The 16208-nt window shown below is 43.2% G+C and overlaps 1 long non-coding RNA gene across 1 annotated transcript; it reads left to right on the forward strand.

Annotated features, from left to right (window-relative positions):
- Positions 1-358: 358 nt before the first annotated feature.
- LOC144104017 (uncharacterized) lies at positions 359-11912 on the forward strand. The gene is made up of 2 exons (XR_013308410.1): positions 359-578; positions 5986-11912. It is a non-coding gene; the product is annotated as an uncharacterized LOC144104017 (long non-coding RNA).
- The last annotated feature ends 4296 nt before the right edge of the window (positions 11913-16208 follow it).

Here is a 16208-nt window from a genome sequence, read left to right on the forward strand (position 1 = left end):
TTCGCTCAAATACACCTGAATAGACAGGTCGCGCCGTGCTTGTCGAGCAGCTATAGCAGCACCGCCGATGCCCACTACTGGCTGCTACCGCCGTAGCACCTCACCACGCTGACCAGCCTCCCGCACTGGCGCAGATAAGTAGCTAGCGCCATCTCTTAACAACCGTTCGCAACATAGGGCACGCCGGCTACAATGGGTGAGCGAGCGACGCCGCAGGGATCTTTCTAGAGAAAGCAACCAAACATGACGTCAATAAAATCACGTGATAATGACGTCACGTTTTTGGGACCAATCAGCGTTTCCAGCTTACCTACCCGCAAACGCTTTTCACATGGGGGCACCCTATTTGCTTGCTTCCTTTTATTTTTTTATGGCACTGACGGGTTCCAGCGTCGGTTCATTGTTGTTGAGACAGCGAGTGTGCTCACGTGTAAACCACGCTTCGCTAAGTGCGCGTTCTTCATTTTTCCGCAGTGATGGAGCAAGATGTCAGAGCCACGAAACTGTACTGGGCTGTTTTCACGCGAAAGGTGATTTCAGCTGCTGAGAACGTCGGCAACAGTGCGGCCGGGAGGCAGGTTGGTGCATAGGACGGCACACTCACTCATGAGTGCACCCATATCGCCTCGCTCCCAAGTCTGTAAGTGTGAGTGGACGTGAGTGTGAGTTAAGACACCGATAAGCCCTGAGAGTCGCAGAGGTCGGGCGACTGTTTTGGTCGAAAAGCGACAGTCCGAAACGGTCGCGTTGGTCGAAAAGCGACAGTCGCGGGCCAGTCGCTCGCTGCTCGATTTTGCAGCCCCGCGATTGCGAGTAGCAAACCGCTGAACCAATCAGCGAGCGAGCCGAGCTTTCCGTAACGACGCCGCTCGCGGGTGCGCCGAGCGACGAACTGCGCTTACTACTCCTTGGCTGCCGTAGTCGTCGCGAAGCCTAGCCGGTTTCACATCGATGCCGCTGCTGAGGGCGTTTCGGAACTGACCAGCGCTGTAACCGAGATGCTACTTTCGCCACGGCCTTATTGTGAACGCAGTCTCATGATAATATAAAAATATGCTCGATTTCTGCGACGCCTTCTGCAGCGGAGAAAGCAGACGCCAGGCGATCGAGCCGCTTTTGGCAACAGCAGCAAAGCGGCAATGAGAAGAAATTTGCTTGTATCCAGCAACTCGGTATTGGCCAACGACCCTCAAAACTGATTCATTTTTGAATTTTGACTTACCAGAGCATGGTATGAACGCGAACAAACAACATACTAGCGCATTTTTCTGACGCTGGCGGCCGGCATCCAGGCTGGCTGGCCGGCCGCTTGTACGGCCGCGGTGCACATTGCCGCTATATCTTCCTCTTCGCTCAGGTCGTCGCAGTACATTGCTAATATCGAGGGACCAGAGCACTTTCGAGGGCCAAGCGCGAGCTCAGGAGACGCGGCCGAAGCAGACGAAACTCTCGAAAGCGCGCGAACGGCGTCATTCCCAAGAGTTCTCATTTCAAACGAGAATCGAACGAAAAGGCGACCCGAAATTCGCCTTTGCAAGTGTGAACATCGGTGTTGTCGAACTACGGTGTAGTCGCAGGCGACTGCTGGTCGCGCGACCTCTGCGAAGTGAATGGGCCTCAGTCGCAGGCGACAACACCGATGTTCACACTTACAAAGGTGACCTGCGGGTCGCCTTCTCGTTCGATTCTCGTTTGAAATAAAAAAAGTGAAGGAGGGGGGGGGGGGGAAGTGCGCTTGAGAACACGAGAAAAGGAATAAACAGAATGACAAAAGGAAGGAAGGAGGAATAACTTAAGCTGGGCGGTTAAGAAATGCGCAAATAACGGAGACGCGGGAAAACAAAAGACTGCAATGAGAGAAAAAACCGGTTAACACCAACCATATTTCCCATATTCTATTGCCATATGTCACCCCGCCCTGCCACTTCATAGTGGAGATCAGGGGAGTTTCCCCGGGCCCACTCCTCCAGCTATGGGTTGCTGTAGTAGCCATTCCCACATTGATTTCTTTCCACCTTCGGGTGGAAAAATCCCAAGAGCCACATCTTTTATATCCCTATTGGTTGGGATTATACCCGCTATGCTTGTTCTTTTTCGTGCTTCAATCTACATTATGTCCTTGCAAGTTAGGCTCTACCTCCTCAGGTTGACAAAATATTCGGTGTTTCGAAGCAGTTTATGTCTGTATTATTTTATATCTGCTTTCTTTTCTGTCATTCGCCATAATATTTGTGCTTGGAAGTTTTACATGAAGATACTATTTATTAAAGTTAGGCAGGAGTTGTTTTTGCAGTGCAGTTGTTCTTTACCTTGAAATAACTGCTGAGGTGCTCTTTTTCTGGTTCAGCGAATCTTATGTTTGGCAGTGCATGTGTGTCTCACTTCCTCAATTGAAAATACGCTATTGAATTTGTTTTGACTGGTTGTAATGCATCAGTATTGCCCCATTTGTGTGTTTAATCATACCTTCAAGCGGACAATGCAGGACATCTGTTCCTGACCTGCGTACTAGATTTCCTTGTATCACGACGGCAACCATTAGGCCATAGTGAGAGACGTAGTCATGTGGGATTGAAGTTAAAATTTTTGTGCAAAAGCACAGGGTCTCATTGTAAGCTGCCAGTTAGGTGTGGCATGGTAAAAAACCTCTTGCGTTTGTGTGTGTGCATGTGTGTGTGTGTGTGTGTGGCTGCAGAGAACCAAATTAAGGGTCTCGAATAAACGCCGGTGTCGAAACCGTTCCCTGTGAGCAAAAATTCACAAAAAAAAGCAAGTGATGTATGCCACCTAGCTCGTCACGTTACCTTGTCGCATCATCACAACCTGGCCACTGGTTTGTGAGCAAACTCTCCACCAAGCAAGTGGCATTTGAACTAATGAATGGTTGTCGGCAAGATATGGCACAGAAAGAGCAACCTGAGTCGCACTAGTCCCATCGTAGGCAGCTCCGCTGCGCCATGAGTGGTAGGACGACTCCCTGGTACATCGGAACGTAAAGTAGAGAATAACCAATTCCGCATATATGCCTATTAACTCGGTAACCCTGTTGAGTCCTACCCTTAAGGCTGGGCTGAAGTGTCCCCTCCAGTTTTTTTCCAGTAGCAACACAGTGAAACTTTTCTTCCAGCTTGTAGGCTTACTCATGGGAGCACTTCTGTACGTAACAAGTGCAGGTAGCGGCATTTTGCTGCTGGGGTACGAGCTGCATATTTCCGATTGTCACTCTGAATTTGTCTCGGAGGTGACACAAGGATGGCTTTGCTTTGACATGCCTAATGCGTGTTGTGCTGATAAATTAGGCAACAGCTGCAACATGCTTGATCTGCAATTTAGGGTGTACTCTGCTGGTTCGTGGCACTTGCTTGTGGTGGTGTACCTGAGTTTTACCTCAGCCAGGCGTCTCTATATAAAATCACATCACCGTTCCCTGGATGCATCACACCATCAGTCTGCTATGTATGGGAGTCGTCTCTCTGCTGAAGTGGGTTTATCGCAAGATTAAATGTATTTTTTCATTTTGGTGGCTGCTGTTGAGACATTAAGGGGCCATGGTGCCTCTGGATTGCACTAAAAATATTCTCTGCCTTCCCCACGCACAAGTGCCTGCTATATTAAACCCTGCTTTTTTTAAATAACACTTTTTCTTGTGCACAATGTGCTTTTCTGTGTGTTATGCTGCAGGAAAATCCAACATATCAGCCGGAGACTGTCTGCTAGATGATAGAGGAGTAACCTGCATGGACAACTGCTGCAAAATTACGCTGATAATATCTTCAGGCTCATATCCTTTGAAACTGTGTGTCTGGTGCTCTGAATTTCTAATGACTCTGTGCTAAATTAGGCACACCAGAATCCTCTTGGGTAGTTTGTGGCAAGAAAACAAGATGTTTATTTATGGCACTGCCTGTCTACTGCTGCATACCACTTTGGTATTTATGGATACTGCCTTTGGTTGGATATGAGTCCTCTTCATTGCTTTTACGTTTGGCTGTGTTGAGCTGCATTGGTCGAGTTTTTTTTTATCGTCTGCTGATCCTGAAATAAATGGGTTGCAAAAGTACAAGCTAAGAAAAGCAAGTAGTTCTTACATTCCCCTAAGTACTCAATCAGTTGTGTGTCCTGGGATAATTTCGTCCCAGTTATCTTCTTGAGTGCTGCTAAAAAAGGCTGCGTTTATTTATTCTCACGTATGCATTTTCTTGGGATCCTAGTCACATCCCCAATGAAGAAGTGAGTTATGATTGTTTATGATTGTTAAATCTACAGGACTCAGGCACTTCCACTAGTGGCAGTTGGGTTTTTTGCTTACTCATTCTGTCTTGCTCTGCCTGACTTTCCAGAAAAATTTAGGCCTGTGAATACAAGCAACCAAGGATGAACCTTTGAAATTGCTTCTAACCCTTACTTTCTGGGTGTCTTACTATTGAAAGGCTGTAAATTCACATACCCATTAGCAGTATCGGGTATTGCATATGCATTCAGCCGTAAACAGAATGTGATATCCCCCATCCCCAGTGTAGGGTAGCAAACCGGAGACTCACATCTGGTTAACCTCCCTACCTTTCCTTTTCATTCTCTCTCTCTCTCTCAAGCATGCAAGTGGCTGCTGCATTGTACATGCTTGATACACAAAGCATATAGACGATGTTGTTGTGCCTACTGCACTGTGTGTCAGTTTGCAGGCATGAGGACCAGTATTACGAGGAAAAATACATGCCTGAAAAGAACCTTTGAAAGGAACCTAGTGCTGCCAGCATATACAGAAACTTGCAGTAAATTTTGCAAATTTGGTGATGGATGGTGGTTGTCTGATCGATCGATGTTGGTGATCGACAGATCGATGGTGTTGATCTTGAAGTCTTCTGATGGTTCAGTGATCCGGCGACACGTTGCGGAACAGACTGGACAACTTCTTCGGGACACTGTCTCTTTATTGCACGGGCGCTCACAGGCGACCTGCCCTCCGATCTCCCCAATCTCCCCGTTTGCGCCAAAAACTCACCCCTAAATTCCTTCGCCCAGCATTCTGGGGACCCTTTTTGTAGCTAATAGGAAATGCGCTTCTCAGAGCCAATCGGGAATTTCGTTCAAACTGAAGGAGCCAATAGCATGCCGGTGCTCACGTTGTCTCACGGGCACCGCGCGAATTCCACGAAGATGTTGCACTTTTCCGCTTGGTTACAGCACACAGACACAAAATCACTAAAACCGCCAGCGGAAGCTCAGAGAAACCGAACGCCCATTCCGAACCGCGCGCTGCCCTGGTCGCGCTCCCCCTTCTGCTGCCCGCTCCGAGGCACCTGGCCCGTACCGCGGTGCGCCGTTAAAAGCCATAAATTCACACGCAACCCCCTCTCGAAACCCCAGGGGTCCGCCCATCGGCTGCGTCTTGCGGCCCGAGCACGACTTTCCAAGGACGGGCCTCCTCACTGCCGGTTAGCCGCCATGTGCCGCGTTTGTCTCAAAACAAACTCATTTCGGTGGCGCCTGGATGGCCGCTTCTCGAGGAGCTCTGAAAAACAGCCAACACACACACAAAACTAAGGGGGCCAAGCTACCGGCTTCGGGGTGCACGCGCGATCGGTCCCTGAGCAACAGCTCTGCAACTTAACTCTTGCCTTCGTTTATTGGCATGTTCAAAGTTAGGTGCTAGAGAATCCATCTAGCTGTGTTAAGGGAACTATCCCCACCAGCTGTGCTAAAAACACCACTGTTGATGTTGCATTTTAGCATGTTAGCAAACGTCAGTTTCAAAGTTTGTTCTCATATTTTGCTGCACAATGCCAGGTGCACTTCTTTTTTCTTGTTCAGATCCTTTCACATTTGGTGCCTGCAGAAGTAAGAAAATGACAGAATGTGCAGTCAGATGTGGTTTTTGTGAATTCTCATTTCTGCTTTGCGCATTGTCATTTATACAAAAACACAAGGATACACTGCTTGTGGTATTTTTTTGTAGTCACTCCTTTGTTCTTCATTATTTTGCAGGCCATTATTGAAAAGGCAATGCATACCATGGTTGCAGAGGAAGAAACCTTCAATACCACGCCTGCCAAGCTTCCATGACTCAGTTGCTTCATGCTCATAGCCTATAAGATTGCATGTGCAGTGATCTCAGTGCACTGTGTCTATGGTCAGAGCGGAATCGAAATGGTTTTCATGTAATTGTCTGAATCACAGGGATCTAAATATGAAGGGAAATGGGCATCACCCTGAAAGCAGAAATCTTGTTTATTGAACTTGTTTCGTAAGCCATATAGTTCTTTCCACAGGAATGACAATGGGTTTTGGAAAAGAGAGGGAAAAACGGGAATAATAGATGGCTGCATAGGGGTCTCTTTAGCTGTTTGTGGTGCTGGGGGGCACCAGGTTCTTTTTTCTTCTTGGCTCGAAAGTCATGGAGCACAAACCACTGGTGCACATTGGTTGAACAGTTTTCATTGAGCTCCCAGTGAGATTCCCATGTCAGTTGAGATATATACAGAACACCTGACGTGCAGCGATCAAGCAGACCCTCCCACCTGTGTACTCTTATGAAGTGCACTTAGTAGTAGCAGTAGTATTAGAATCACATTATTTGGTCACTCAGTATCAAGTGCCGAGAAGGGAGTATGCCTGACGCACGAGAACCAGCTGGTCTTGCAGTGATCCATGGCAAGCCAAGCACTCCACGAGAATAAGGGGGAAGGGGAGGCGAGTGGTCTGAATGGCCGGGGAGGGCATTCCAGAGGAGAATGGGTCAATCTGTCGTGTGTTTCAGGGCAGTCATAACATTCGGGAGATGTTGCATAGTGTTTGAAGAATGATTGTGTCAGTGTCAGAGGATGTCACATGTCACTTTGTGAAGTCACTTTCTGACTTGGAGAATAAAAAAAGCAGCTTGAGCTCACCGTTTAGTAAAGGAAGCTCATTGGTTTCAAAAGTTTATGCTTAATGAAAAATACAGATATCAGAATATCACACCTTTGTTTTAGGTGCTAAATGACGTGATTGAACCCTACTCTGTTATTCAGAGATCAAAGCAAGATCACTGGAAGTGAAGTGATGGCCATTGTGAAACAACATGTGTCACATCATATATTAGACACTTCAAAAAAGCTGCTAAAACTGCAATGTATAAGTATGTGAACATTACTTTAAAGAATTTCATACGAACAGTTCCGAACAAGTTGTGGCGTTACCTCAGTTCAAGTAAGCACAAGCTAAGGAACTTATAAAAAAAAAAGAGTCCGCTGAGAAAGCAAGAAAGTTTTCTGGTCACTTTAAATCAGTGTTCATATCTGAAAATGGTAGAAAACTTGAATTAAAATTCCAGCAGAGTACCACTGACCAATTAGGCAAGTTATCCTTAACGGAATCTGGCATACTATCCCTATTACTTGACATTGATGTGAAGAACTCTAATGGCCCCGATAATGTCCCCAATCAGTTTTTCAAACGATATGTGGAATGGGTGTCCAAATACCTGCTTATAATTTACAAGTTGTCACGGGGTACTTCTGATGTACCTGGAGAATGGGAAGTTCCTAAAATAATTCCCTGTCATAAATCTGGAGACACAACCCTACATATCATTGCCCAATTTCCCTTACGTCCACAGCATGTAAAATTCTGGAGCAATTATATTTAAGAGAATAGACTACTTAACAAAAATTATCATTACTTTAGAAAATGATTGTCTACAACACGGTTGGTGGAAACAATCGATAACTTATCATCTATAATCGATAAGCACAGACTGACATGTTGTTTATTGACCTCTCCAAAGCCTTCGTCCATGTCCTATCCCAAATTGGTCTTCAAGGTTCAACACATTCTTGGTACTAAGCTAATCACAAACTGGATAGCAGCTTATCTTTCAGACCGCCGACAGTTTGTTCATTTTGACGCTTGCGCTTCAGAAAATATAGAAGTAACATCAGGAGTGCTACAGGGCGCAGTTCTGACACCCATACTGTTTCTAATCTAGATAAACGATATAACTAATGACACAGATGTCACAGGCCACATGTTTGCTGATGGTATAATTTGTAAACAGATTAACAGCCCAGAAGATCAACTTCAGTTAAGTAATGCGCTTGAAAGATTAGGATTCTTGCATAGATTGGTAGATGACATTAAATTCAGAAAAATAATTTGCAATGGCAATATCGAGGAAGAAATGGCCACTGAATTTCCCTTTTAGATATAGAGGCATGGTATTAAAGGCTGTTACTGAATACAAATACTTTAGAATAATAATCTCCTCAGATTTAAGGTGCGACAAACGTATCACACTTGCCAAACGAGTCATTTTCCACTCTTTGTTCGCTAAAACATCCCATCAGATTCACCTCACCTGAATCTAAATTGCTTGCATATTGCATACACATCCCTGGTATGATCAGTTATGGAATATTGCATACTATGCTGGTTTTCTCACACAAAGGATTTGATATCTAAACTGGAAGATGTGCAGTGGAAGTCTATCAGATTTGTTTTTAACAAATATCGCCACCTCGATTTCCCATCTCAACTTCTATTACAGGCTTGTCTTCCCACCATTAGTATTCGAGCAAAGAATACCCACCTGAGATTTATTTATCTTCTTTTATCTGCAGCCCTAAGCATAGACTCGAAACATTATTTATGACTTTCAGCCACTCGAAATGATGGGAAGCAACATTCAAAACATTTAGTGGCATTTCAGACACATAGTAATACATTTACGTTGTCTTTTTTTTCCACAAGCAATTCGAGACTGGAATTCGTTGCCTGACCATATCTTTAATAGCTCATCTCTCAAAGTCTTCACTTCACACTTGTGCAGTCTCGGCTGAAACATATTAAGTACTCTTTTCACTTTTTATTGTTGGGTCTATTGCTATCCATATCATGTATTTTTGTATTACTATTGTGAATTTATCTCTCGTGGCTTCTGTTATCCTTGCTTATCCATGTTGTTTCAGGTTGTGAATTTTATGAGTTGCTGGTACCAAGATTGACTATTTATGTTCTTCAGTGCTGACTAAGTGTTTGTGAGGTTTCTTAAATGTATATTCCGCCTTCTTATTTGTGTTTGTCTAAGTGTTCTACTCGCCCAATCCTGCAACACACTGATACAGTGGCTAGCAGCACATGTTAATTAAACAAAATGAAGTTATGCTGGACAGTGTTTGGTCGTTCTGTTAGGTATGCGATTTGATTTTTTCATTTATGCCATAATATGTTTATGCCATATTGTTTCTTTTTGTGTCTTTCGCTCAAAGCAGAAATGTCAAAGGTGAAAATTGCATGCATTGAAATAATTCACCTGCTTGGTGCATCTGTGTTTGACATAACATCAATTATTGTCTTGATTGTGCTGTAAAGCCATGACTGCAAATTTTCGCTTGTCATTTTATGACTCCACCACTTTTCACTCCTGCTTTGTCTTTGTGGGTTTTGTGAAGACTGCAGCTACGCAAAACGTGCTGTCAGTATCGTGTGGTGAATTCTACCTGTTATTTTATTTGTAACTGTTTGCTAGTTTAAAAGATCTTATTTTTTGGCATTGCTGAAGAGAACACTGAGATTGCTTTGGGTTGATCACAAAAAACTGACCTTCTTTCTTCATGCGCATAACATTACTGACTCTGTCAAAACAGTATTTGTTGCTGTGTGCATTTATGCTCACTCTGACACCTTCCATGCTGTTTTGTGGCGTGTTTAATAAGAGGAGATATTTGGCTGTATGGCGTGTACTTTGATGTACAAACTTGTTTTAGTTTTCACAAAATACTGACTACTGTTCTGAACATCTGTAATTCATTATGTATGGATTTCGATTCATGATGGTGCTGTGCCAGTGTGTTGTGTCATTAATTGCATAACTGGCACTCATGAGTTCATAGCCTAATAAGGGAGACTTGTACTGTCCTTCCCATGAAGTCAGTGATATTGCAAGCGAACAGGTCAGTAAAGTGGCTGTTGACTTGAATCCAATATGCCTGAATATTTAGGCAATCATCAGTTCTGGTGAGCTTAAGTCGAGTTCTCCTCTGCACATGGAATTAGAAGTCAGGAATGTTTGCTTTGGAACTATCTTTTCTTTAAGCTCATCCTACTCAGTTTGTACAACCCGGCACAGCCATTGTACGTGATTGTATTCCATATTCATAGTCTCATGCACGTAACACGAAATGAGCTGTGGCATATGTAGTGTTGTGTCTTAGTAGATATAATCTGTCTTTCACATGAAGTTTCTCATCAGGGACTGCACAAATTATGTACCTTAAGTCCAATAACTTGCCAGGTTAACTTCTGCAGTTTTTCTCCATAAGTTCCTCTTGAAGGTTGACTTTCAAAGCTCGCTATGAAGGATATGGAAGATTTATTTCACTGAACTATGGTGAATGCCGGTGATATTTGACTTCAATATTCTGGAAGGTATTTTGTGTGGTGCGAGCTACTGACCGACCCTTGTGAATTCTATTCACTGATGCGAAAACTTGCACAGAGGCCGTGGACTCGTTAAAATTTTAGCCTTTAGCCTTCTCCTCCTCTAAGACACTATCTGAAGAGCAAATAAAGGATAAAAATATCAATGTGCTAAGCTTAGCTAACTTCCACTCGTTTAGTTACTAAGCTCACTTGGGTGGACCTTAACTGCAATGGGCGTGAGGCAATGATTTTGCAGGGATTACCATGGCTGACTTATTTAGTTGGCAGAGATGATATATATAGTAGCCTAACTATTTTCTTGAACTGCTTGCAGAATTCACTGTAGGGACATCTTGCTACAGGCCTGAATTCTCCTTAAGGCCAGTTTACTGAAAGAAACGCTTGAAAAATATCCAGACCGGTTGAGTCTGTCTTCTGCATTCATCTCGTATCCCTAGCTCCAAGTCAAGTGTGGACTGCTGGTTCTTGTAATTTATTGAAAATATTCTACCTTTAAAACGCAGGTTCTGTGGTAATGCAGACCGGATATGATGCATTTCCTGGCCAAGATTCTTCCCATCAAATGCACCCTCTCAGCCACTCCTTGGAATCTACGGATCCTGGCATAGGTAACCACCATGGTAAACCCACAGCAAAGAAGCTGCACAAATGCACCCACTGCAGCAAGGGATTCACACACAGAAGCTGGCTAGCGAAGCATCTCCAAATCCATACCAGCGGCGGCCCATACCATTGTGAACAGTGTGGAAAGAACTTCATTCTAAAAGGCCTCCTGGAACGCCACCTCCGCACTCGTGCTTGTGAACGCTGTTACCGTTGTGACCACTGCAGTAATAGCTATACATTCAAGAATGAACTGGTGATGCACCTGCGCACTCACACTGGGGAGCGTCCTTATCATTGTGAGCAGTGTGGTAGCAGCTTTGCACGAAAAGGTACCCTGGGAGCACATCTGCGCACTCACACTGGTGAACGTCGTTATGAATGTGACCATTGTGGTCGCAGCTTTTTATGGAACAGTCACCTGGTGGCACACATCCGGACCCACACGGGTGAAAAGCCATTTCAGTGCCAGCTGTGCCCCATGGCCTTTATAGAACGTTCAGCCCTTGCAAGGCATGTGAGATGCCATAAGGGTGAAAAGCCCTACCAATGTGACTTGTGCCAAAAGACATTCAGTAGGAGAGAAACTTTGAAACAACACAAGGATGCAATGCACAAAGAATAGCAGTGGTTCATGATGCCCCTTATCAATATGTTTTGCTGGCTGCCATTATGTGCACAAGTTTATTTTGAATTCGCTCGTTAATATCACTGCCCCTACAACTGACACACAGAAAAACCTCCTCTTGTAAAAATTTTTGTGTTTATTCAAGCAGTGTTAGTGGCAGGAAAAAGTGTGGACAAATAGGTGTTCAGCATCAAAATGACATGTCTTGTTTTAGTTGCCAGGTTTCAAGAGTTGTGTTGTCTGGAAATAAAACTAACAAAAAGGCTACCAGCATCTGCATCGCTGTTTCTTAGACCATTATGGCTCCTTGATACACACGGTGTAATATTTGTAGACTATTAGGTCCTCACCATTTTCAGTCTGTTTTGGTTGTCAGGATATCAGCTGTTTGTGATCATTTCACTTTGATTCAGCTATATTTGATGTGTTGGTGCTCCTTGAAAAAGGCTAATCTATTCATGTAAGGTGTTCATGATAAGCTGCCATGGCCTATGGCTATTGAAATGAAAAATACTCTGTACTGCAGACAAAAAATATTGTAATCTTGTAGTGTATTGTAAGGCTCCTAATTTAGATCAGTTGTGTGAAATTGCCTGGTGCACATGACCATTTACTTAATTTGCCATTACAAGATGTTGAATGCATTCTGGCTGTTTGTAAAACTCACTTGGCATATTGTGCATTGAAATGCAAAAGTGGTGCAGTTCTTTGGTTAACCTGCTTCTTCAAGAAGGAGCTGTTCTTTTTTTTACTATTATACTTTGAACATCCACAGACATCATTGTGCCTTCCATCCAGGACAGAATTTTTATTGCTCTCTTCAGCTCTCAGTGCTGTTCCTCGCAACAAGCCCATTCTGTTTGATAGCATTGCTTTAACAGACGCACAGCAACTTGTAGTAAAAGAGTAATTACTCCTTGGCATCCACCCATGCGGAACCTTTGGCTACAAAGGAAAGCTATACAGCCTCTGCAGAAACCTTGGAGTTATAGAAAAATTCGCCCTGGTTCAGGGTTCGAACCTGGGACTGCCACTTCTCTGGAGCAGTCGCTCTAACAACAAATTTTTTCATAACTACAAGGTATCCGTAAAAAGTGTACAGCTTTTCTTTGTAGCTGTAAAGCAGCGCTTGTGTCGATGCCAGTGACTGATTGCTTTCGTATTGCTATCTACTTCACCTTGGGGGATTCTCCTCAATCATTTGACCAACGTGCGGCAGTTTCGTTGGTGGCTTTCATAAAAATTATTGAATTTTTTGTTCTCCCAACAACTGCCATTTTACATAAACATGCACTTCCGTACATACATTCTATTAACAAACTATCATAACCTTCTTGGTAAATTAAAAAAAAAGATAACACCTGTTTTTCTATTTGTTAGACATTGCGCAGTCCTCCCAATATTTTGCACTGTTTTTCTTTGAAGCTCACACACAGTTGGCCTGCATGGGCTGCCTGCACCTTTGCAGCTAATTGTGGGCAGCACTATGGGGCATTCACACAGGTGTCTGTCTGATCGATTTCAGACACTATAAAGCTCATATTCATGCTACCATCTTTTCCATACTTCCGAGGCAGACTGCCTGACAGGGATGCCAATGGCTGTTCATTCAGGTTCAAGTAAATGATGTATATATTTAGTTAAGTTTGAGTAAGCGAAATTGGTGTCCTACAATGTAGACTGCCTTACACCATTTGAACTCGAAGAACGATTCCAAAGCATGTAACAGTTACAAAACCAACTCTGTACATACGGCACCTTCTCTGTGTCTGCATGAAAGGCAGTTTACACGTTTTTAATTTCTGCTGACACATGATTTAATGATAAATTAAGGGGCTGGTAAGCAGTGGCGTGAAGGGCACGGTTCTTACTCGCGGTTTTAATATTGAATAGGCAAAAGAAAAGTTGCTTTGGTCTCTGTGCAATGCAAGATGGAAGGTTTCCAGCATACACCCCACAACCTTTAACTGTTTCATCATCACTGATGATGTTAAATGAGTGCTCACACACTTACCAACATACTTCTCCGTTCACACACTTACCAGAATATAAAAGTTCGATCCACTTACATCACAGAATGACTGGATCCCTCTCCAGTCAACCTTGGACCACCATTGTAGTTGCGGGCTGAAATACACCGCAGTGTAACAGTTTACAGTTTGCAGTCTAGTGTTATTAGCATTTGGTGGCACCACTTTCTGGGACATTATGGACCTTTGGTGCTAAATCAGCAGCCAGAGGACGCATGAGTACTGGCACAGTTTTGGTTGGTGTGGATGTGCATTCTTGTATGCTGAACTCACGTGCATCACACTTTGCTGTTTACCTGCATTTGAGTGAGCTGGCATTGCTCTGTGTAATGCGCTACTCTGCAGTTAAAAGTTGTATTGTTGCCATGAATCACGCAACTGCTAACAGGGACTGGAAGGCTTTCTCTTGCTTGATCATGACAATACCGACAGACAAAGAATGGATAGTCGTTTCTTTATATTAGGAGTGTGAAAAACCACAATATCTGAACTAGTACAGTCAGTCAATGAGTCAATCAATATAAAAATAAATATTTAGTAAATAACAATAACATTCTTGTAGAATGTGAATAATCACTCCTCTAGTTGGTTGAGCGTAACAATTGGAGTACCGCAAGGACCAATATTAGGAACTGCGCTATTTTTGCTATACATCAACGACATTATTGCAATTGCCAACATTCCCGATATATTATGTTTGCGGATGACACCAACATATCTTTTTCTGCACGAATGTAATGTGAAATTTAAGAAATGACAAATCACTGTCTACACACTTTCAGAATGGCTAAATAAAAACTGCACAATTAAATGCCACTAAAACTAAATACTTTCTCCTCCAAATAAATGTGACCAACGTGATGCAAATTACGTACCAAACAACGAACATTCAGCAAACATACGAGCAGAAATTTCTAGAAGTTTGGTTCCAGGAAACTGACATGGACATGCCATGTAGAGCACTTGGCCACCGATACAGCCCAATCGATCGGATGCATTAAAAAAATCTCGACAATAACACCTTTCTAGTTAAAAAAATCTCATTACACTAATTTATTCAAAGATTTCCTACTGTTTGCTATTTTGGGGCACCACTACTCAACATAACTGTAATAAGTTGATGGTATTACAAAAACGAATGCTACGTATTTTTGAAAATCATATAGGAGGCATCCGTGATTTACACTCTAGGGACCTATTTGCAAAGCACGACATGATCATGGCCAACCAAATATACTTGTATAAAATAATTCAACACATACAAAGTTCTCGGCGTAACAGTTGATCACGCGTACGGTTTCAGACGTCACACAACAAGGCTTCTGAAGGTTAGAACAAACTGCAGTAAACAGTCATTGACCTACCAAACAATCAATATTCTAAATAACCATGAAGGCATAATAAATTGGGCAGATAGCTCTGCTAAATTAAAAAGAATGTATAGAACTTTTCTTGTGACAACCGCATGCGTTCTGTACTTTTTATTATAATATGAGCACTTCCTTTCCCATTTACTGTTTTTGATTTTTATGCGCAGTGTGTACTGCTGCATCAGTGCTCACTGAATGCCTGTAACACATTATAATTCTTCAAGTTTTTCTGGGCACATGACTTTTGTCAACTGTGTATATGAGTAGTATTGCTTGTTTTTTTTCCTGGTATATTCGAAGTTATTTTTATTGGATGTCGAATGGAAAACCAAAATTTTATGTCATGCACCTTTTCGCTACTCTGTACGAACGAAACGGGGGCAGAGACCTCGTCAGGCTGTATCAGCCTTTAGTCTCTGTCTCTGCAGGACAAGCCCTGAAAATAAAATGTTTTTGATTTGATATTGTTCAGCAGTAGGTCTCAAAGCAAGGCATGTGGAGGGACCTCTGAAGATTTACCTTTTAAGTGTCATGAAAACAGTTCAAAGGCATCCTTTTTGCATCATTTATAGTGTGGGCTGGTCAGCTTTGGACTAAGCGAGGCATGGACTTGCTGTCGAATTCTTTTTGTGGACTTTCCTGCATATCGCATGTGATGAAAACTGGATGGCCAACCATCCCTTTTTAACAGCCAATACGTGAAAGGCTGCATTTTTTTTATTCGTAACGTGACCCATGCATAACGGCCATGCCCATGGCACTCGTTCGGTCATCTTCACAATCTTGTAGCATGAGCTGCACCATCTCTGGGGAAACTAAGATTTTGAGGAAAGCCCAATTGTAGACTCACATGAGGTTTCTGAAGACCGAGGCAGACAGGGTCATGTCACTGGCAGTGTAAGCAATAGTGTGAAAATCCCTCCTATTGCATGGTGCATTGTAGTCCATGCACCTCTGACATGTCCATAAGAGAAGGCGTGTCTCTGCTGACATTGCTTTTGGATTTGTCACAGGTTATATCCTTTTGTTTTTATAAGTGGTCTCACCGTTTCAATACAAACGTGCATTCCCCTTTGTTTTACATCCGCATTGTTTTTCCAGCAGGTCAAAATTGTGTGCTCGTCACTGGCTGTTTGCTGTTTAGGCAATTGAGTCGCC

This window comes from Amblyomma americanum, chromosome 9, assembly GCF_052857255.1.
Source record: "Amblyomma americanum isolate KBUSLIRL-KWMA chromosome 9, ASM5285725v1, whole genome shotgun sequence".
NCBI lineage: Eukaryota > Metazoa > Arthropoda > Arachnida > Ixodida > Ixodidae > Amblyomma > Amblyomma americanum.